The sequence below is a fragment of the Callorhinus ursinus genome, unplaced genomic scaffold (assembly GCF_003265705.2).
Source record: "Callorhinus ursinus isolate GAN/ISIS: 27379988/994484 unplaced genomic scaffold, GSC_fseal_2.0 scaffold1, whole genome shotgun sequence".
NCBI lineage: Eukaryota > Metazoa > Chordata > Mammalia > Carnivora > Otariidae > Callorhinus > Callorhinus ursinus.
Genome location: NW_027397063.1, coordinates 111906874 through 111927974, shown reverse-complemented (window position 1 = coordinate 111927974; position 21101 = coordinate 111906874). Strand labels below are relative to the sequence as shown.

Here is a 21101-nt window from a genome sequence, read left to right as displayed (position 1 = left end):
GCAGGGACTCCATGAGGCTGGGGATCAGTTTTCTTCCCCACCTATGACCTGTGAGTGTGTCAACTCCTGCCCTCAGGGAGCATTCATTTTCTCTCTCCTTCCCTCCCTCCATTCTAAAATGTTGTAGCTTTATTTAGTTTTATATGTATTGTTTTGCCAGTTTTCTAGGAAAAAAATGATACCCTGTTTGTCTTTATATTCATTCTATTCTAAGTAAGGATTATCGTATGATCATACTTTCATATGTTGATTGACTATATTTCTTCTGTAAATTGCCTGTTTGTTTCCATTGGGGGGATGGTAACTGAACTTTTCCTTATTGAACGTGAAGTCAGTTTGGGTATTAGGGATTTTAGACTTTCATCATTGCATAAGTTAAAATATTTCCCCTAGATTTTGATTTTTTCTTTCAACCTTGTTTATCACAGTTTTTCCTTTACAGAAGGCTTATTAAAAATTATAAAAGGATTTATCTACCTTTTTGTTCAACATTAATGTACTTGCATTATTTACATATAAATCCTTAGTCTATCTGAAACATATTTTGGTTTAAAAAGTGATATAAAGCTCTAGCTATATTTTTTTCCCTGAAGAGTGATACAACTGCCCCAACTTTTCTCTGTTTAATAGTCATCCCAGCCCTCCTCCCACTCTGATTTCCATTGCAGCCCTAACACCTGGATTTATTTATGAATTCTCCACGATAAGGTCCTGATTCATTTGTCTTTTCTTGTGCCTTCAACTCACAACTTCCTACCTTCATCTGTCTTAGGATGGAGAAGGATCTTCTGTTCTGAAGACCCTGGAAGTCCTCACATATTTGTTCTTGAAGATGATCTTTAGGATTTTTAGAATCACTGTGTCAGTTCCCTAAAAACCATCCAGTTGGAAAGTTGATAGAGATAGGGTGTACAGATTTAAGATGCTGATCCATACTGGCAAGTCAAGCTCTGAAAAGTTTGAACTAATTGACATTCTCCCCATAGCCTAACACCTCTGTCCACATCAGGCCCTTCACCCCTTGCCTCCATTGCTGTAGTGGACCGTGACATCCCATTGTCCTCTCACTTTGCATTTCATTGATTACTAGTAAGGGCGAGCATCTTTCCAGATGTTTACAGCTCACTTGTTATATTTTTTATAGACTCACACCCTTTTATACTTAATTGGGATGCTCTTTCCTTCCCAATCCTTTGTCATATACAACACAAACATTTTTAAAATTTGTTTGACATTTAAGTTTGTTTTCCCTATAGAAATTTTTGAATTTTTATGTCTTGCCTGACATGTAATAGGAGCTTAATAAATATTAGTTGAATGTTGAATTAATAAAATGAAATCTACCAGTATTTTCTTTATAGTGTCTGGTGAGGATGATCTCTCCTGTGAGGGCTGTTCTTTATTATTTCTAATCATAGCAAATGCTCTCCTGTCACATCTATTTTTCTATTAGTTCCTCATAACCACCCTGTTAGGTAGAAAGAAAGGGTGTAATGTGATTAATTCTCAAATTGAGAACCTGAGGTTTAGGAGAGAAAAGGGAGCAAGCTGGGATAGAGCCAGCAGGAGTGGCCAGGCCAGCCCTGCAAGCAGCCTCTGCCCTCCTGCTGGATGGACAGATGTATGGACAGACAAAGGCTGAACGTCAGGAGTCATCTCGTGGGTATGCCCAATTTTCCTCAGGTGAGATGCACACCTTGCAGCTCCTCCTCTGCGAGAAGCTCTCTGGACATTACTTGAAGTAATTAACTCCTTACTAATATTTTGATGAATTGGGAAGCATGTGGACTCAATCTGATTTGTTTGTTTGCCAAGTATTTGGGCCAGTTTGGCATTTAGTCAGGCAGCCTCAGTCCTTGAAGTGATCTCTGCATTGCCTGTGAGAATTGATCCTGCACAGAAATCACACAGCCTCTGTGAGGGCTGGAGGGCTTAGGACCTCATGCCCACTGTTTTTAAACACATGCCAAAGGCTCTGGGAAACACAGCCACCTCTGGCATCCGCTCATAATGAATATTAATAGTTATTATTCATATGAATGCCTTTGTTACTATATCTTCCTTTTCAGAAGATTTCTCCAAACAACCTTCACAGGATTCTCACAATAAACTTGCAAAGTAACTACTACATAGTGTGGGCTCAGCAAACATTTTTCAGTAAAGAGCCAGATAGTATATATTTTACTTTGGCTTTGCTGGCCAATGGGCAGAATCAAACAACTGTTTTCTTGGAAGGTTAGAGTGTTTTTCACATCTTACATTTAAATATATGAAAACCATTCTTAGCTTGTCGGCTATACAAAAATGGGCATAGAGCCAGGTTTGGGCTGGGGGCCATAGTGTGGCTAATCCCCAGCATATACTATTCTATCTGGTGAATAGATAATGAAACTAGGGCTCAGAGAAGCTCTGTGACTCTCCATGAGCCAACTCTTTCTGAACATGTGGGCTAATATGTAGGGCTTTGGAGTTCCGTAATGATGGCTCACCCTAATAGTCATCCATTCATTCATTCGTTACCAACAATTTACCAAGCATCTATTATGTGCTAGGCATCATGCTAAGAGGTGGGATGGTGTGAAGAATAGTCATTTAATGGTCTAGCTTTCCTTTAAACAGGCCTGCGCACAGTTTCTGACCTTGCCACACACATGCTACATGACCTTGAGCAAGTCACTTAACATTTCTGAGCCTTAGTTTTGTCATCTAAAAATGGGCACAATACAGTTCATCTGTAAAATATATGGAATAGCCCATTGGACTTCGGTAAATATATAAGGAAATAATCTATTGAAAGTCTTTAAAACAGTGCCTGGAATATAGGGTCCATTAAATGGAAGCTAATAACAACAGTAATGATAACAGTAACTATAATTTACACTGGCCTGTGAACCTTCAAGAAGTGCACGGTCTAGAGAAAGAGACAAGCGTAGGAATACATAGCTGCAGTACTGTGATATGAAATGCTGAGGACACAGAGGGGCTGCAAAGAGGTCAGCGGGGAGCAGCTGCTTATGGCGCGTCTGGCGGGGTGAAAAGGGTTTGCGCCAGGAACAGACCACAGAAGGAGCGGGAAGCACTGAGCAGTTAAGCTCTGGCTGGGGGCCCACCTACTTCACACTGGGGAGGCCATGGTCAGTGGCCAGTTTCCATAGATGGGAAAGACAAAGCCCAGGGATCACACAAGGAGACTCATTCAGTAGTTCATTCATTTGTCCATTAAAACCCTTACGGGACAGGCAAAGGACGACGTACTTTTTCAAAGAGTTCATTGTCCACTGCGGGTGGGAGTGGGAGCGACGAACACACAAGGAACTAGGATAAAAGCAAAAGGGGAATAAAGGAAATGCTGACAAGCTGCAGTTGGAGTGAAGAGGCAGGAGGGCAGAAACCCACCTGCGCAGCATGGGGACAGCAGGGGCGTTGGAGCTGAGCTAAAAGAATGAGGGAGGGATTTGAGGAGACAAGGAAGGTACTTCAGGCCTGAGCAGAAAGGCTGGATGGAGGATCCAAGGTCTGGACATGGGCCGAGCAGAAATATTTGCAGCCCCCTTACAATAAAGAGACTCTGCATGGTGCCTCATCAGGTGGTGGGCGTACAGTGAGCACCTAATATGAGGCTGGCCCCCAGTCTTAGCCCCTTCTCCTTGGCTTTGGCCCCTCACTACCTCCTGGACTCTCCAGAAGTTGAGGTGCCCCCCTTTCCCCCCCACTCAGCCTGGTACTACTGGTTCCTAACAGCCCAGTGCTGAGTGCTCCCTCCTGCAGGAAGCCCTCCCAAATGGCTCCAGGATGCAGTTTTCAGGAATTGTAGTATGTGGCCCAGCTGAGTGGGAATAGGCTCAGTCCTGGCAGTTGCCTTAGGGGAAGGGGCTGTGCCCCCAGACAGACACTTGCTCCCTAGATCCTGACTTGCATGACTACATCCCCTCTGCTTCCCATCCCTCTTCCTAACCAAACCTGTAGGAGTCCTTGATCCAAAAAATTGTTTGAAAAGTTAGTTTAGAAAGAAACATTAGATAATAAATTCTATTCAGCTTACTAAAGCACTATTTCAGTCGTAACGTGCATACGCTCTGTGTACATATCTGTACACAGACTCACAGAATTCATTCCCGAGGTCCTTGCTCATCAGGGAAGCGATGAAACCCTTAGCCAGGAATAAGGAAGTGTATGTCAGTCCACGTCCTAGCTAGATTCTCTTCTTTATCTTCTCTACCTGTGTCTTTGTGTCAGCCACCAATCTTCGTCTGTGCCCCAAGCTGTCCCACATCGACTTTGCTGTGTCATAAAGAGTCGTGCTTGTACAGGGTGGGAAAGTGATTTGCAGAGAAGTCTGGCTCTATGGGCCAGGGCTGCGCTCTGTCACAGTAGCGGCTTTCCCCCTGATTCGGTTTGCACACGCGTGCGGTTCCAGGACTTGGTGGGAGTTACATTACACAAACTTGCCTGCAGGAGCTCTCAGTGAAAGTTTTCTTTCTCCTCTCCTGTAGTAACACCGTTTCTATGTGTGGCTGAGAGCATGCCGCATGGGACGATGGTTTTGTGTACAGCCTCGCCTTTAGAGGGAAGAGCAGCTTCCAAATTGTGAACAACCTGGAAGGGTCTCCTCTTGTTGCTCAGATGACTACAGGTTGACTTCCTCACTTGGAACTTTTGCTCAGAAAGCAGTCTCCCCTCCACCTCTGCACCTTCCCACTGGCTCTGTAGGATTTGCTGTGTAATTATCCCCAGGTGTAAAGTCCCCAAATCTATAGTTCAGCGAATACCTCAAGGTAGTTTTATGCATCATGTCTCAGAAATCCACACGCAGGGCCAGACCAGAATTAGGCCCTCTGTGAATAATTGTTTAATTGGGAGTTTATAAGCCTCGATGGGTCTGAGTTACTGATTCACATCCTTCAGACCCAAACCCCTACAAGACCCTCCTCTCTCACCTGCCTCCCTTCCTTCTTGCCTTTCTTCCTTCCTTCAGTGCATGCAAAACTTTACAGCTTACAGTACCCACAGTAAATTCTTGCTGGGTACCAAGTCCTCTCTTTGGCATCCAGAATGCAGGACGGAAAGCTTCCCAGCTCTGTGGCAGACACTCAATGTTGGGAAGTACAGACAAGGAAAGCTACGAATGCAATACTGGGTAATCGGGGCAATCATGGAGGCACCCAGGGTTCGCTAGGGGCTGGGGCTCTGAAGCAGATTTCTAGAGGTGTGTTGGAGATATATCTGAAGGATGAGTAGGGGCCAGGAAGGCTATGAGGAGCTGAGGACCATCCTTGGACAGAGTACTCCTGCCCTTTGCTCTTGGGAACTCTTAAATTCTTAAAAATTATTGAGGACCACAAAGAACTTATTCATGTAGGTTATATCTATTGATACTTATTAAAATTAAAACCGACATGTTTTAGAAACACTTAATTTAATAATAATCAACCCCTATTACATGTCAACATAACATTCTTCTGAAAAATAACTATATTGTCCAAAACCAAGTGAATCCAACAAGAGGAGTGGCATTGCTTTACATTACAGCAAATCTCTTTGATAGCTAACTTAAGAGAAGACAGCTGATTCTCACTGCTACTTTTTCACTTGATCTGTTGCAGTATTATAGCTGGTGTAGCTCTGTGTAGTTTGGAAAACTCGCTGTACATTCATGAGCTAATAAAAGTGAAAAAGAGAAAACCGTCTTCAGGAAATTATGAAAATAGTTCTGAGCTCATGGGCTCTCCTCCAAAAGGGTCACCAGGAACGCTATGGCTCTCTGGGCTGCACTTTGAGAATCTCTGTTTTGGGAACAGGAAGCTCAAGGATTTATAATCGGCTAATCTGCTAGGCTTTGGCCTTCTGCTGTGTAGGCAGGGGGCCAAGTGCCTTTCCTGGAAGCTCTGAGTCCATCAGGCAACCTCCCCACTCCCACGCCTCACCCAACAGGGCAAATGGGTAATGTAGAGCACTAAACCCAGCACAGAGGTGGAATTTCCTCAAACTCTTAACAGTAATTGTTTTAGAGAAGAGTCCTTGCAATTCAGGTGCTCAGATTTCTACAAAAGCTTCAGGCCTGTTCTTAAAGCACATGTATTTTTAAGAAGGCATGTAGAAAACTATTCTGTTGTGTGGACTTGCCTTTGTTTTCCACCAATGACATGGTTTGTATGCCATTATAGAACAGCATTAACATTCTTTTATTAAAAAGTCACTAGGCCCCACTCTTAATATTTGGAACATTGTGATCGTTTGAGGCTTGGATGAGTCTTGCCAGTTTTTGTTGTTGTGTTTTTTTTCCCCCCCCCTGGGGAGAAAAAATAAACAAAACAATCCCCAAACCAGAGCCATGACTCTGTTATTGCAAGGCTGGGTGAGCTGTCAGAAGGCCCGTGACATTGGAGACTACTTGTTAGCCGTGCTGACATGCAGGGGCCATATTTATGAGCTACATAATTGAATAAAGATGGGTTTATAGATGAAAAAAAAAGAATGCGAGAGGAAATGGTGAATAACTGTGTTCATTCAGCTCCCTTGGGATTGGGCCTGTTTTCTGCTTCCTTGCTATTAATGAAAAGAAATCCAATTTGTTCTACATGGTGAGATTTGTAATTTAGATGCTTATTAATTCTGGGTTCACGTAGGAGCTCTTTGAAAAATATGGTCTTCAAAGCATTTTCTTTCAAAGGCCAGCAAACCTTGGCTGAAAACAAGCCAAACACCCAAACACGTGTGGCTAAAATATTTCCTGTGTTTAGCAGAAGCTTATTGCATCCTTACCATGTGAAAAACCTTGATCTAGATGTTGGGGTGGTTGGGGTTATAGAAAAAGTGTCTTCACTGTGGCCCACCACCCAGATGGAGGAGTGAGGCAGGTGCACAGAGCAGACGGGGGCCATGTAGGTAGGCTGGGCAGTGAGGTGGGCATGGGAATGGCAGCTTCTAGCCAGAATGGTGTGGATCCTGTGTGGACCCAGGTGGGCTCAGGGTTCCAAACGAGGACCCAGGCATCTTGGTGTGGGCCTAGGATGTGCCAGCCTTCCAGAGACTGTCAGTCCCAGAGACGGTGTAGGGCTGTGATTCCTCAGGCACTGCCGAGTCCCCAGCCTCTGTCCAGCTCCGCAATGCACACAGCATGGGAGGCAACAGCGGGGTCAAGGTCTCCGCCCTTGAAGCATATGTAGTCTCATCAAGGGGGCAGATGAATTGAGGGGTGACAATGACGGGAAAGCTGAGGCATTCTTGGATGAAAGCAGGCAGTTTAGCTTCTGAATGTTCACAAGAGGGAACAAGAGTATGAACATCCACGAATTCAGTAATTTAATTCATTTAGCAGATATTTCTTAAGTGCTTACTTGGCACTAAGCATACCACGTAGGCTTGGGGAACTGGAGAAGACCAAGATGCGGTCCCTCTCAATCAGGAGCTTGTATCTTCTCCTTCTCCCCTGCGCCTGGCAAGATGTTGAGTACACAAGAGGTGCTCAATTAGCATTTCACTGACTCGAATCCAAAAGAAAGTTCAGGCTCTAGTCTCAGCTTTGCCGCTGCCCACCCTTGTAGTCTTTGACAAGTCATTCAACTTCTCTGGGCAGTTTTTTACTTATAAAAGTGTAAATAATTGAAATAACCCTTCCAGAACTTTTTCCAAGTGTAATTATAATAGCATAATAACAAAAATGTTATTATAATTACACTTCCAAGCTTAGAGCTCCCTATAGTTTACAAAACCCTTTAACTTCCAAAGCGTAGAGCTTCTTACAGTTTACAAAACCCTTTAACTTCCAAAATTTAAAATGAATCCAGCTAAAACTCAATTGGGACAAAGGAGGTGGGTTTCTAGGGATGTCTTCAGAAAGTGGTAAGAACAAATTTGAGCCTGAAGGGACAGTTTGGTGGCCAGCCTGACCCTCGGCCATTGTGACCTGGCTCCAGAACCCAGAGGCCCTAAAGGAGGCAGCACAAGCCCTGCATGCTAGGAGGGGTCAGCCTGCTCTGGTCGGAAGTAGGAGAAGACCAGCCCCAACCAAGAACCCCACTCTCACCTTCCATGGGGTCGCCATTCCCAGGGCAGGGCTTGTGGCCTTGACACCTTAAGAATCCAGAAGCTTGGGGCAACTGGGTGGCTCAGTCTTGAAGCGTCTGCCTTCAGCTCAGGTCATGATCCCAGGGTTCTGGGATTGAGCCCCGCATTGGGCTCCCTGCTCAGCGGGAAGCTTGCTTCTCCCTCTCCCGTTCCCCCTGCTTGTGTTCCCTCTCTCGCTTTCTCCCTGTCAAATAAATAAATAAAATCTTAAAAAAAAAAAAAAAAAGAATCCAGAAGCTTGGGGAAAATGAAGTCTGCTGTAGGGCCATGACACTTTTTCCTCTCTGATGTTAAGCAAGTCACTTCTTTCTCTGAGTCTCCTATTGTTTGTCTTTGAAATAGTGATCAGAAACCATACTCGTTAGGGGGATTGTATGGATTAAATGGACGATGTGTGTAAAACATAGGCGAGGATATGTGATCTAGATGGTTACCTCGGAAACTGACAGTAGGAGGATTAAATGCCTCCAGACTGTAACTGCATGAAACTTCATGTCTTTGAATTTTCTCTAACTGTGGCCAGCCTAAAAGCCCTTCTTGTTTCTTTCCTCATCCCTGATAATCTTCCAAAGTGCTGGGTTCAGTTCCGAACGGAATCCTTTGCTGACGGCAGGACTCCGACCTGAATCCCCGCTTGAAGTTTGGCAGCGGCCTCTGGTTCTCCAGGGCTGGGCTGGGGAGCATATGGGGAGGATATCTCCCCTCATTGAACCAGTGCATGGGGTGGGGCTCTGCAGTGGAAAGCAAGGCAGATTTGGGTTCAGGCTGATCTGAGTCCCAGCCCCAACCCCCACCCCACCACTGAGTAGGCATGTCATCTTGGGCAAGATGCTCAACCTCTCTGTCTCCTCAGGTAAGAAAAGCTAATCGTTTCCTTTCTTTACCTACTGTTATAAACCCAAAGAAAAGTAATCTATATCAAGAGCCTCATGCCCTGCATATCAAGCTATGCATGGTGGTTTCTTCTCCCTGGGGGACAGAATCACGTGAGCTGTCAGACACACACACACACACACACACACACACACACACACACACACACACTCTCTCTCTCTCTCTCTCTCTCTCTCTGTGTGACACCCCCTTCCTTCCCCACCTTCAGTACTAATCACCAGGAAGGGAAGCCTCTGTTCTATCCTAAGGATCCTGTAAATGGATTCAAGCTGTCACCATATAAGACAGGGTCAGAAGGGGATGCATTTGTATATTAATAGCCTGATATGCTGATTTCCAACAGGAGTTGAATTAGAAATTGCTTCTCTTAATACTTCCAGAAACCTGAAACAGATTCCTTTAAACTCCATTGTCTCTAGATAATGCCTCCTAAAATCCTTTATTTATTTTGTTTTTAAGTTAGGAGGGCGGGGGAGGCGTTTCAGGTCCCTTGCCTTCAAAGGGAAAACAGACTCATCCTTCTGTTCCCTACAGATCACCCCTAGCAACGCCAGACACCACAGGAGGGAAGAAGTGGTGCATGGTCAGGCAGCAGTGAGGTGACCGGGCCCTCTAGAAGTACCCCAAGGGAAGCCCAAGGAGGCCATGGTCAATTAGCCTCTCCAGCCCAGAGAGCCCTGTCCTCATCAGCCAACATGGTCAATATGCTCGCAGGGCCCAAGAAAAACTTGGGAGCCCCTAAACAGAGCACCATGCAGCTATGGAAACCCAGATTCTTGAAACTATTTTAGCAGAACAGAATAGTTCCAGTATGTGTTAAGTTAAAAAAAATTAAGCCATGGGATTGTATATACAGTCCTGTGGTGAACTCGCTTTTGTTTTTTTGTTTTGTTTTGTTTTTTGTTTTGTTTTGTTTTTAAGTGCACAGAACAAAGCCTGGCAGGGTAGGCAGCAAAACCTGATGGATGACTTTTTAGTTTTTTCTTTATACCTCTGTCTTTCCAAGGATTTTTGCAGTGAACATACGTTACTTTTACAATTAGGGAGGGAATGCTATTTCAAAGTGTCCATCTCTCTACTATGACAATCAGTCATCCCCATCCTCAGTCAGCCGTTCATGCAGAGGCCCTCTCCCCCACAGAAAGTTCTCCTCCTTTCTGCAAAAATCCAGATCCCATTCATCTTCCAAGGCCCAGTGTCCTCCAGACTGCCCTTGCCAAATATACTCCCAGCGTGCATTTTGTGCACCACCTGAGCTCCCGCAGGGATCCCGCCATGTTCATGTTGGACACACAGTGCCTAGGATAGTTCTGTGTACACAGCACTCATCAGCACGCTCTGGATCCATGAAACAGGTGCTGTGGAGAATCCCAGCCCCCAGCCTTATTGCTTCTCTTTGCTACCATCACTCACCATGACCTCTCCCAGCAGAAGATATAATTCCTCCCCACAGCATCGAACTTCTAAGAGGCCGAGAGCACATTCAGGGTAAAGAGCCATCGGCTTTACAGCTAACCGATCCCGGCTCTACCACTGACTGATCCTGGCTCCGCCACTTAGTGGTCTTGGGCAGTTGCTGAAGCCCTGAGTCTCAGTTTCCGCCTCTGTCCAGTGGAAGCAAAACTCAGGGCCTGATGCACAGGACTTGAGAATGAGTGAAAACGCGTGTGATAAGAACAGCACCTACCTCACTCACCTTTGCCCCCGGCTTGGCTTCCTCTTTGTGCAGCTCTTGCTATATTGAGAGCTTGGCTTCCCCGGCTCAGTCCACGTGTTCCAGACCCCCTGCTCCTGTTCCTGCTCTGCGCCTCTGTACTCAGCCCCCACAGAATGTGGCTTTTCCAGGAGATTTACGTCTCAGTTGTCGAAATGGCTTTCTACTTACCCAGGGCAGTTTGTTTCATCTCCACTAGATTTCTGGTGTTCTGGGATCCATTTTTGCTTATATTTTGTAATTTATTTTTTCAGTTTTGCTGTTTCTACGTGAACAGCACTGGGTAACTCAGAATCCCTCACGCTGTGAGACATCTCCCCTGGCCTCTCTCACCAGCCGGTTGCAACCTACCCCACAGGATCCAGAGCTGCTCTTTCTCCCACCGACCTTGCTCTTCCTCCGGGGGGTTCCTGGCCTGACCCCTCTGGCGGGGTGTAGACTGGGCCACTGACAACTCCATGTCTGTGCTCACTTCCCCATGCTGCACAAACAGGAAAGGTGAGGCTGACCGTCTCTAAAGAGTTCCCTCAGGTTTGGGCATAAGGTGTAAGGTATACAAGGAGTGCTCAGCCATGCTTAGTCACGTGCCTGGGACTATGCCTAACCCAGGACATGAAGTCAGTGTCCATTAAATGTTTGTTGGCTGACTGTTTGTTTTTTTTATTGATCCATTGTCTTGCCCTTTTACTCTCCCCAACATTTTCCCTCTATCTTGTTGAAATCAACTTCCCTAAAATGGCCAGAACCCAGTCAGTGAATTTTACATTTTCCTCCATGCTGTTCATGGGAGCAGAAGGGTGTCAGCCATTTCCCCTTTGGGAGACTTCTGGTATATTAAAGAACAGAGCAGTGCCAAACCAATCAGCAACACCATGGTGCACTTAAATGTTTACACTGAATAGACTCATAAAGGGCTTCCTTTGAAGTCTGCCAGGGTATTTCCTTAGCAGGGTCTGCACGTATAACCCCTGCACGCCCAATAGCAAGTCTCAATATGAGGCTCTTCTTAAAGGTGAAGGATGGTCCAGAACCCCCCCTCCCAATCCCCATGATAGACACTGCCTGCATTTGCTGACCTTAGAGCCTGTCAACTCCATCTTGAGCCTTTTGGGAAAGTGCACCCAGGGGGTGGCCATTCACCATGACATTGGCTCTTGGCATCGATGGAAGGCCACAGATCCCTTAATCCTACAATGCTGACAGTACCAATATCAACCCGGCAGTCAGATAAAATGGAACTGGAGAATGAACACAGGCTCCAAGGCCAGAGGGCCTTGGGTGCTCAGGCCTGCTCCATTCCTGTCAGATGTTGGGACTCAGGCAAGTCACTTAACTGTAATGCAGATTCAAGGGTCACCCATTCAACACTGAGGGAGGAAACGGGGGTGAAGGTCCTGCACAGTGCCAACACGTAGTAGGCTCTCCATAAATGATCCCAATTGTTACAAATCCTTTGCAGTCCCTCCTAGAATTCACACTACATTCTGATCAAGAAATGTGTTTATGGAGGACTCTGCATCTCCCTTGGGAGAGTCTACCTAGTTAATTCTAGCAAGCACATTTTTGAAGTGAATGAATGTAATTCTAAAGCATTGTGAGGTGTTAAAATCAGATTAGTTGGCCTTCCCCAAGAGAACTGGTGAATTTTTCAAAACCACCCTGCTCATTTCTCAGCCAGCTGGAGTGCTGCGTGTTCGATGTTGACAGAAACCCCTCATCGTATGGTGCCAAATTATTAAACAATGTTTAACATTTCAGAAGCACATTCTCACTTCAGTTTTATGCTAAGCCGTCTAGTATTCTCAGAAAACTGACATTCGCTGGCATGTTAGACCCCTTCCCTCCCTACACCAGCCCCCTGCTTTCCTGAGGGCCTCCTTAATTTAGATCGAAGGGCAAATTCTCCACTAAAACTCATTTCCTGCCTGGACTGGCCTGAAGCCTATGCAGAATAGGTGACTTGCATCCTGAATCAACATTTTACTGGCTGTGTGATCTTTGAGCAGTGGTTGCATTGGTTATTCATTCTGGTTTGTTTAACACATATTTATTGAGCACATGCTGTGTGCTTGGTCCTATTTTAGGTGCCAGGAATATAGTGGTGAATAAGGCCAGCCTGGTCCCTGCCCTCATAGAGAGTCAGACACTAAGCGCGTGATTAAGCAACTAATTATTTGAATTTCAATCTTGACAAGTGAGACAAAGCAGATTTACAGCATACGGAGAGCATGTAACAGGGGGTCCGAGGGAAGGCTTCTCCAAGGAAGCCCCATGTAGGCTAAACCTGAAGACTGAGTAGGAGGTGGGGGCAGGGGGAAAGGAACATTCCTGTGAAGGGTCTGAGGTGGCAAGATGCTCAGGACATATTGGTAACAGGCAGATGTGGGGGTCTACCTGCTGCTCCCATGGAAGGGTGATCCCAGGTAAGGCTGGCGAGAGGTGGCAACAGGACATGCAAGCCAGGCAGGCCCTGGTGGTCTGCACTGGGGGAATCGGCTCTGGGGCTGCCTGAGACAAGAGAAGGTGAAAAAGACCTTGGACCCTGGGCGTCTGAAGAGGGCAAGAAGGCGGGTGCCCCACTGAGCTTGGAGGGATAGAGCAGGGTGAAGGGAAACTCTGGGAATTAGTATTACTGTAGATGTGGCAGTACTATAGATGTCTGGTCTTGTCCCCAGCTGGGCATAGCCAGTGGCAAGGGGAGGCAGGCCAGAGGACGCAGGACCTGGGGATCTCAGCAGACCTGCTGAGCCTCTTGCTGATTAGGGCATTCAGGCGAGGGTTTCAGGTCACAGCTGCAACAGCCAGCCAGCCACAAGCGTCACCCCATGTGCCCTACCAGGAGTTCTTCCCCAGTGACTCAATGTCTCCTTTGCCTCTCTGCTCCTTTCCCCGACTGCAGGGCCTCCATGTCCTAAATGTCTGCATCCGGTTTTGGCATCTGGCCTTCCCATTTTCTCAGGCCTGGGTTCTGCCCCCTTCCCTGGGCTCCACCGTGCTCAGACAAACACACATCCCTGGTTCTTCCAGGACAGAGGTTGGGGAGTTTGAGCAGGACTGATGCTTCTGGCTCCGGTTACCTGTGGCATGGTCATCCTACTTGGGCCTTCTGCCCTCATCTCTTTCTATTCCCTCCCGGGAAGGTCTGGTCTTAGCGTTCTAGCCTTCCATGTTCTGTCTCCCTCTCCCCCTCCCCCACCTGCTCCATCTCCATTTCCCTTTTTTAACTTGGCTTCCTCCCCTACTGCTACCGCTCAGGTCTGAGCATCTGTCCCCTGAGCTACTAAACCAGTCTCCTATCTTTTCTCCTTGTCTCCTGCATGACCCGTGCCATCTAGACTCAGGGCTGCAACCAGAGATATGTTTATGAACCATACATCTGGATGTCCACTCTAAAGCCTTTGGGGAATACTCAGGCTGGCCCATGAGTCCTCCTTGGTCTGGCTGCCCCCCATTTCCCCAGGCCCTTTCCCACCTCTCCCTGTAGGCTATCTCAGCCTGGTTTCGTACGCTGGTTCAGTTTCCCAGGCTCTCGTGGGCCTTCATGCTTTTGTAGCTGCTATTCCTTTTCCTGGAAAGACCCCACCCACCCCTTACAGACAATCCTTCAGCTCTCACTCCCAAACTGTCACCTCTGTGAGACCCTCCTTGGTGTCCACAAACAATGGGGATGCCATTTGTGGGCTGCTGGCTTCCCTCTGCTCTCTTCCATCCTAATGTTAACTCACTAATTATAGTGGTCTGTTCATAGGTCTCCCTCCTGCATAGACTTAAGTTAAGCTCTCTTGTCGTGTCCTATTCTGTTCCAGTGCATGGCACTCCAATCCCCCTTCCCCCCCCCCGTCCTTTCAAGGTGGAATGGTTATGAGATAATACAAGAAAAGTGCTTAGAATAGTGCTTGTCACAGAGTAAGCACTAAATAAGTGTTAGCTAGTATTATCATGCCTTAGCACTGTCTTATTTATTATTCTTAATCTTTAATTCATTTATTTTTTCATTAGTGTCAATGAATTTTAATCGAGCACCTAGTACAAACCAGCTTCTATGTTGGGTGCTGTGGATTCAAGAATAAACAAAAACAGATACAGACTCTGCCCTCCTGAGGCGGCCCAGGCTGAGGGAGTAGCCTGTGCCAAGGCCCTGTGGACCGGGAGCAGGACAGGTCAGAGAGCTGGGAGGAAGACCAGGGCCATCTGAGCAGCGAGAGGAAGGAAGAGGTGAACAAGGTGTGGCTGGGAGTCCATAGAGCCTTCATTTTAAAAATAGTGGGAAGCCATTGAATTGGGGTTAATATGCTCAGATTTGCATAGCCCAGAATTGGGAACATTGAAAATACCTAATAAATGCTGTTTGAATAAACAGATGGTGGATGGGTGTGTGAATTAAGAACAACAGCTAAGATTTATGAATACATACTATGTTCTAGGCACTATAATAAGGGTTGTGGATGTAATAACTCATGGAATCCCCATGAGGAACTTATGAAGTAAGTGCTGCTTTAATCACCTGCACCCAGCTGTTGAGGACAGACAGACACAGAGTTAAGGAACTTGCCCGAATCACACAGCTAGTGAGTGTGGGCCTGGATTTCTACCCAGGCCCTGGGCTCCAGATCCTGGGCTCCAGGAGGATAGAAAGCTGGAAGAACAAGTTTGTACTAACAAACCACCCAGGGACTGAAAAGCCTTATCTGCAGCCGCATCTCTAATTATGAAGATTATTCCAGTCACTTCTCTACACACGTGTTGTCAATGTTCTTCAATTCTCATTAGAGTCACTAATTAGAAGTAATCCAATTAAGCTTGGTTCTGCTTTCTGTGGTTCATTTGGACTCATGGCGCTTTCCCTTTCTCCCCTGCAGCCTGTGACTCTTCCCCAAAAGCTTGGAAGCAATGTAGACATTTATTTTTAATGAGAAGGCCAAGTGTTTCATTAGGACGTGAGTCTGAGGTCTCCTCCCAGTAGCTGTTTGCTCTGTGCTAGTTTTTCTAAGAAGTAATTGGTTTCAGATCGCTAGGTGGGCATTACTTTACAAATCAGGATCCCAGTTACACAAAAACAAATGATTTCCTCCCTTTCGATGTGCACGCCTTTTGCGCAGTGCTGTTCCTTCCTCAGTGGCACCGGCTTGGGGAGCTGTCACCTGGCCACTCTGCTCAGCTCGGGGTCCCTTGACCTGCTCTGTCGTCCTTGCATGTGAGGAGTCTTTCTTTCTCTTTATTTTTCTTTCAAGTAGTTTGTCCCCGGGGGAAGTACGCCAACTGTTTTGACAGGACGGTTATCACCCTCAGTGTACAACTCTTTCTGTAGAGTTTAAACTATGATCTTGTTTGAAGTAATCGTTCTGTATTAGGAGAGAACAATAAAATTTTAAGCCCTCTTTTAAAATAATGAGAAATACGGAAGATGAACACCTTCCAGATCTTTTCCTTCTGTCATGTTTTTAGCATTGTCAAGAGCCAGGATTAGCCCGTGGGTTGCAATCAACAGTGACGTGAGCTCTGTAAGACCACAATGGAATTATAATTAATTGAGGTCAAGGGAAAAATTGGAAGTTTTCAGAAAAACACAGTTTGGTTTGCCTTGGTTTTCGAGTCTGACAATGGGTACATGGGAGAAACAGAAGAGAATTTGCATTTGTTTTGAAAATTGAGAGCAAAACCTTTTAAGGGTTGACATTTTCAGCAACTGGATTATTTGTTACCTTGTCTCTGCAGGTCTGCACCCGAATCCTGGGCAATTTCTATTTTGTGGTATTGGTATTATTTGTTAATTTCTTTTCAAACATAAAGAAAACACTTTTTAAAAGCTATGCAAAGATTTTGGGGGAGAAGAAGTTCAGGCAGCTTACATTCAGTGACTCAAAGAATGTGCTCTCCATGGTGCTGGGTGCTGGGCTTGTAAAGGTGGGTGAATCAGGCGCCGTCACCATCATCCAGAAACTTAGACTCTAGCAGAGGGGACGGGAAAACAAGTGCAACAAACCGTTTCACAGCTCTTCTTTGAATCTCTCTGTCGGTCAGATGTTGTGCATTTCATGGTGCTTAATCTTCAAAAGAACCCTGCAAATCAGGGAGGAATTAGTTCCTTTTACGGATAAGGAAACCGAGGCTCAGAGAGGTTGCCAGGTATTCACAGCAAGGTGGTGGGGATGCAGAGCTTGCTAACTCTGAAGTCCGTGGCCCCTTCCACTCCCCAGGGCAGCCCCTGTGCCCAACCGGAGGCCAAGAGGGAAGGAATCCTTTCTGTCTGGGGAGGGGTCCCACGAAGGCTGTGGAGAAGAGCTGGCAGATCAGTGGAGCGCACTGTCATTTTGAATTATATGACACATTACCGCTGAGAGAGACTGAGAGCAGAGGCGAGCTAAGAGTGCCTACAGGAGGCGGCGGCTGTGGTCAGTGCTTTGGAAGAAGCACAGATGGGTTATAAAGTTGTAGCAGAGAGGCATAATGATTCCAGGAGTGAGATGCTGCAGAGACTGACAGGGAGGCTTTTACAGCATTCAAGTGTATCTGTACCAGCTACTCAGAAGCTATATCTACACTCACAGAGTCAAGTGTGTCACGGGTCAAAAGTCTAGACGTCATAATGGCTTTGTGACACAAAGCACAGTGCCCTGATCTCCAAATCACAGCAAATGCCCCAGCTACTCTGCCTGCTGTTGGTCCTTAGGCCTTTGGGAAGTCGACACCTACCCGAACAGGCCCTCCCTTCTGGTGTTGCCCATTTGCCCTGTGACCCACCCCAATTCCAGTCCTTGGGTGGCCACAGGGCCAAGGACACCTAGTTCAAGGAAAGGGTGTGCTTTGGACCACTGGGATTTTTGACAGCAACAAACACTGCCCCTTGTAGGGCACACACCGGCAGGTGACGGGCTTGTACATTTCCCACTGTGGCCTCATGGAATCTCCAGTACCATCCCATGAGGTGGTTTGTCTTATCTCCATCTTTTTTTTAAAAAAAGATTTATTTATTTTAGAAGGGGGCGGGGTAAAGGGAGAGAGAAAATCTCAAGCAGACTCCCTGCTGAGCACGGAGTCCCACGAGGGGCTCCAGCTCACAACCCTGAGAGATCACGACCTGAGCCGAAACCAAGAGTTGGTCGCTGAGCCACCCAGGCACCCCTAGTCTCCGGCTTTCATTTAAGAAGTGAAATAGCCATCCTGAAAGCCAAGCTCCTAGGAAAGAGTTGGGTAAAGACGAAATCTCATGAGTTTAATTCAAAGCCAGGTTCTGGTTCACAATACAGGAAAACCCCTGGTGTCCTGCCTTGAAGCTTCCCTTAGCTGTGGCTCTGGAGTTGCCTCTGGGATCACTGTCCACACACTGAGACCCCTGGGTGGGAGAAGGCATCAGTTTGTCCCTGTGAGCCCATGAATTGCATGTGTTCTGTTTTAAGCCTCCCACCTGTCCTTCCCTCCTCAATCTGGAGAAGAGCTGTTTATTGTCGAGACCTAATCCCCTGGAGACCTGCTGGGACTACTCATATGGGACAGGTGGGTGCTCTTCTCCATACTTCCATTTACCCCAAGCGGCCCATGTTTCCATGTTCCAGTGTTTTTGCGTTTGTTTTTTTAATAAACCAATCTTAAAAAATGAAACAAATAACAGAAATAGGAGTTTTTGCAGAAGTTTCTGGATCCCTAACCCTTGAGTAAACCCAGGCATCTAGGAACTAGGGTGCATATTCTTGATAGGAAGCCCTCATTTTGAGTTAGTAGTGGCTACCCCCTCAGGAAGGAGCCTGTCTTCTCTCATGTACCATAGTCCCAACCCTCCCTGTTTTTCCTGCTCTAGGCCCACTGCTAGGTTTTGTGTCTGGCCTGGCCCGTGGGGCACTGGAGTAAATGTGAAGATGTCTGTCTCCCTAAGGGAAACACACCTTTGCTCCTCAGCACAGTCTCTGCTCTCACTCACGGCCACCTTCTTGCACAAAGCAAGAAATGAAAAATACCCTCGATGGAACCATGATTGAACTAAGTTTCTGTTTATCTCAGTTCTATGAGAGAGTTAGATTGCTTTTCAGCCTTTGCCAAGGAAATATTAGATTGGCCCAAAACTTGTAGGCGCTTCCTGGTGAGGGCAGCGTGCACAGGACAGGAAGAAAACACTGTTGACAAGAGGAGGGTGAGGGCCCATGGAGGACCACCTTCCTTGACATTCTGGGGTCCTGCCTCAGACCCTGAAACCCCCACACGCACCAACCAGGTCTGGAAGCTTCGTCAGCCCCCTGGCCCTGAACTAAGTAAAATGATGGAAACCCTCGAAGTAGGGCCTTGCAGAAGTCCAGTCCTGAACAACACCTGTGATTTCCCAGCCGATCATGAATCCCGTCACTGGGAAAGGTGCATGCCAAGAGGCTTTCCTCGGAAGAAATCACGTCAGGCCTAATTAGTGACTCCAGGGCAATCAACCAGGCTCCTCTGATTTAAAGCCCCACAGACCAATCCATGCTAATTGGATTTGATTGTATTTGCTATTTTAATTAGTAGGCAAATTATGAAAATGTTTATTTGTTGCTGTGGATGGTGTTATCCTCTCATCCTGTGGCTGTTTGCCTCTTCCCCAAGTGCTGCATGTGAGCCCCTTCACTGTCCCCTTGCTCGGCTCCTTCAGCTGAGAAACACTTTCAGTTGGTAAAGGGCAATTAAAAGTTGCAAGTGTCCAAGGGAGGCTCCGGGGAATTGTTGTTTCCTGAAGAGGGGGGCCCCCATAGCAATTTGCCTTCAGGGGACCAGCTAACACTGCTGTCTGAGCAAAAATCCCAAGTCCAAGCTGATGTCTTTTAGCAAGGTCCTGGCCCACCTGTTCTAATCAGTTTCTGGAACCTGTGCTATGGGCTCAGCATGGTACAGGGTCCGGGGTATAGGGTGGGGAGTATAGAAAGTGGAGAGTGTCTGGTCACTGCCTCCAAGATGATTTCTGTCTCACTGAGGCGGCGGGCTCAGGAGAAGGGGAGCTCAGTGGAGGGCTTGCCGAGCGGCGTGCATCCTCCCCAGCTCCGGGGGAGCCGTAAGTCTGTAAACTCACTCCCTCATACAGTGGGCCTTTGCTGGGTGCCAGCCGTGGGTCAGGCTCTGCCTGGGGTATGGGGAGAAATGAATTCCAGCCTTGGCCTTCACAACCACGTCTGGGGACAGGCAGATTCGCGTATGACCTCAGTGCAGGGTGAGCAGTGGTGTGAGGGAGAGAAGCCCCTTCTAGAGAGCAGCACAATTGTTTTGTGGATCTCATCTGGCCCAATGCCTGACCCCGAATCACAAGTGCTAGAGGAAAACCAAGGGTGAGCCTCAGACTTGTCTCATAGAATTAGTTGTATCAAGTCTGAATTCAGGGGCATAGTTCAAGTGCCTGGCACGGTGCTGGCATAAGTAGTATTTCCTCAATGGTACCTGTGCTCTGGCAATTCACACCTTTTCCATGAACCCCCTTCTTCAACTCACACCGTCTTCTTTTTTCAACATCTCCTGGCGTCTGTGTCACCCATTTTGCCTCTCGATTGTATACCATTTTAATCATCAGTTAATTCTGCAGGTGTGCCAGCTCCCTAAGGCCAGGGATGGTGTCTCAGGTCTCCCAGAGCAGTGTGGTACCCAAGCAGGTGTTCAGTGAATGCCTGTTGGGGAGTGATTGACAGAGGGGCTTGTACATTTCCCAGGGGTGGTAGTGATGTGTGATCAGAAGCTGCAATTGCCTTGGAGGTAAATGATATTCTAATCTGTCACCACGTTTGTGAAGTTAATATTTCATTTCACATAGTTAGTGGAGTCATTGCTAAATTGTTATACCACTCAACTTTTGAAGAGACACCTCATATTAATCTCATCAAACTACTCCAAGTTTTAAACTCACTGTGAATGCAAATAAAGCCTGCCATAGAATAATGCAGGGTAGGCTGTCAGCATGCTGATGGGAAAATTGTCTCACTTTACAGACAATTCGAGGAAATCAAGAAAATAAGTTCTTAGTGCTAGGCGGAGTCATAGTAAAGTGAGTTATTAGAGGCATTTCCATCTAAGAGTTTCCATGATTTCCCCGATTAGTGAGTCCTCTGGGAACAAGGAGGCTTCTTTATAATGAAGCGGGGCCTTTTAAAAAAACAAACAAAGAAAGAAAACAATCTTCATGAATTCTACCAAGGAAGTGTTGAGTGGACCAGATGGCTCAATTATAAACAGGGTTGTTGCTCTTTGCATCATCCTTTGAAAGTGCAGGTGGTAAAGTTTGGAGAGTCTTCAGGGAGGGCACATCTAATAAGTGGCCTCGGATAGTTGGAAGCCTCAGTTTACTGATGCAACCAAAACTAAGGAGTGAGGCCTGAGCAGCAGACACCTCCCACCCAGACCTCTCTCCTCCCTGGAGTGTTCTCACTCAGCCTCAGTCCGCGTGGGCCCCAGCTCTCATGTCAGATTGCCAGTGACCATCTGT

General features: G+C 46.7%; 1 protein-coding gene and 1 long non-coding RNA gene across 10 annotated transcripts in view; one reads left to right on the top strand and one right to left on the bottom strand.

Moving 5' to 3' along the window:
* Positions 1 to 21101, top strand: part of CLSTN2 (calsyntenin 2) — a 631223-nt gene that overhangs the window by 362169 nt on the left and 247953 nt on the right. The window lies entirely within an intron of this gene.
* LOC112831248 (uncharacterized) lies at positions 15153 to 17179 on the bottom strand. Its single transcript, XR_003210110.2, has 2 exons — positions 16525 to 17179; positions 15153 to 16017 (listed from the first exon to the last, which is right to left on the bottom strand). It is a non-coding gene; the product is annotated as an uncharacterized lncRNA (long non-coding RNA).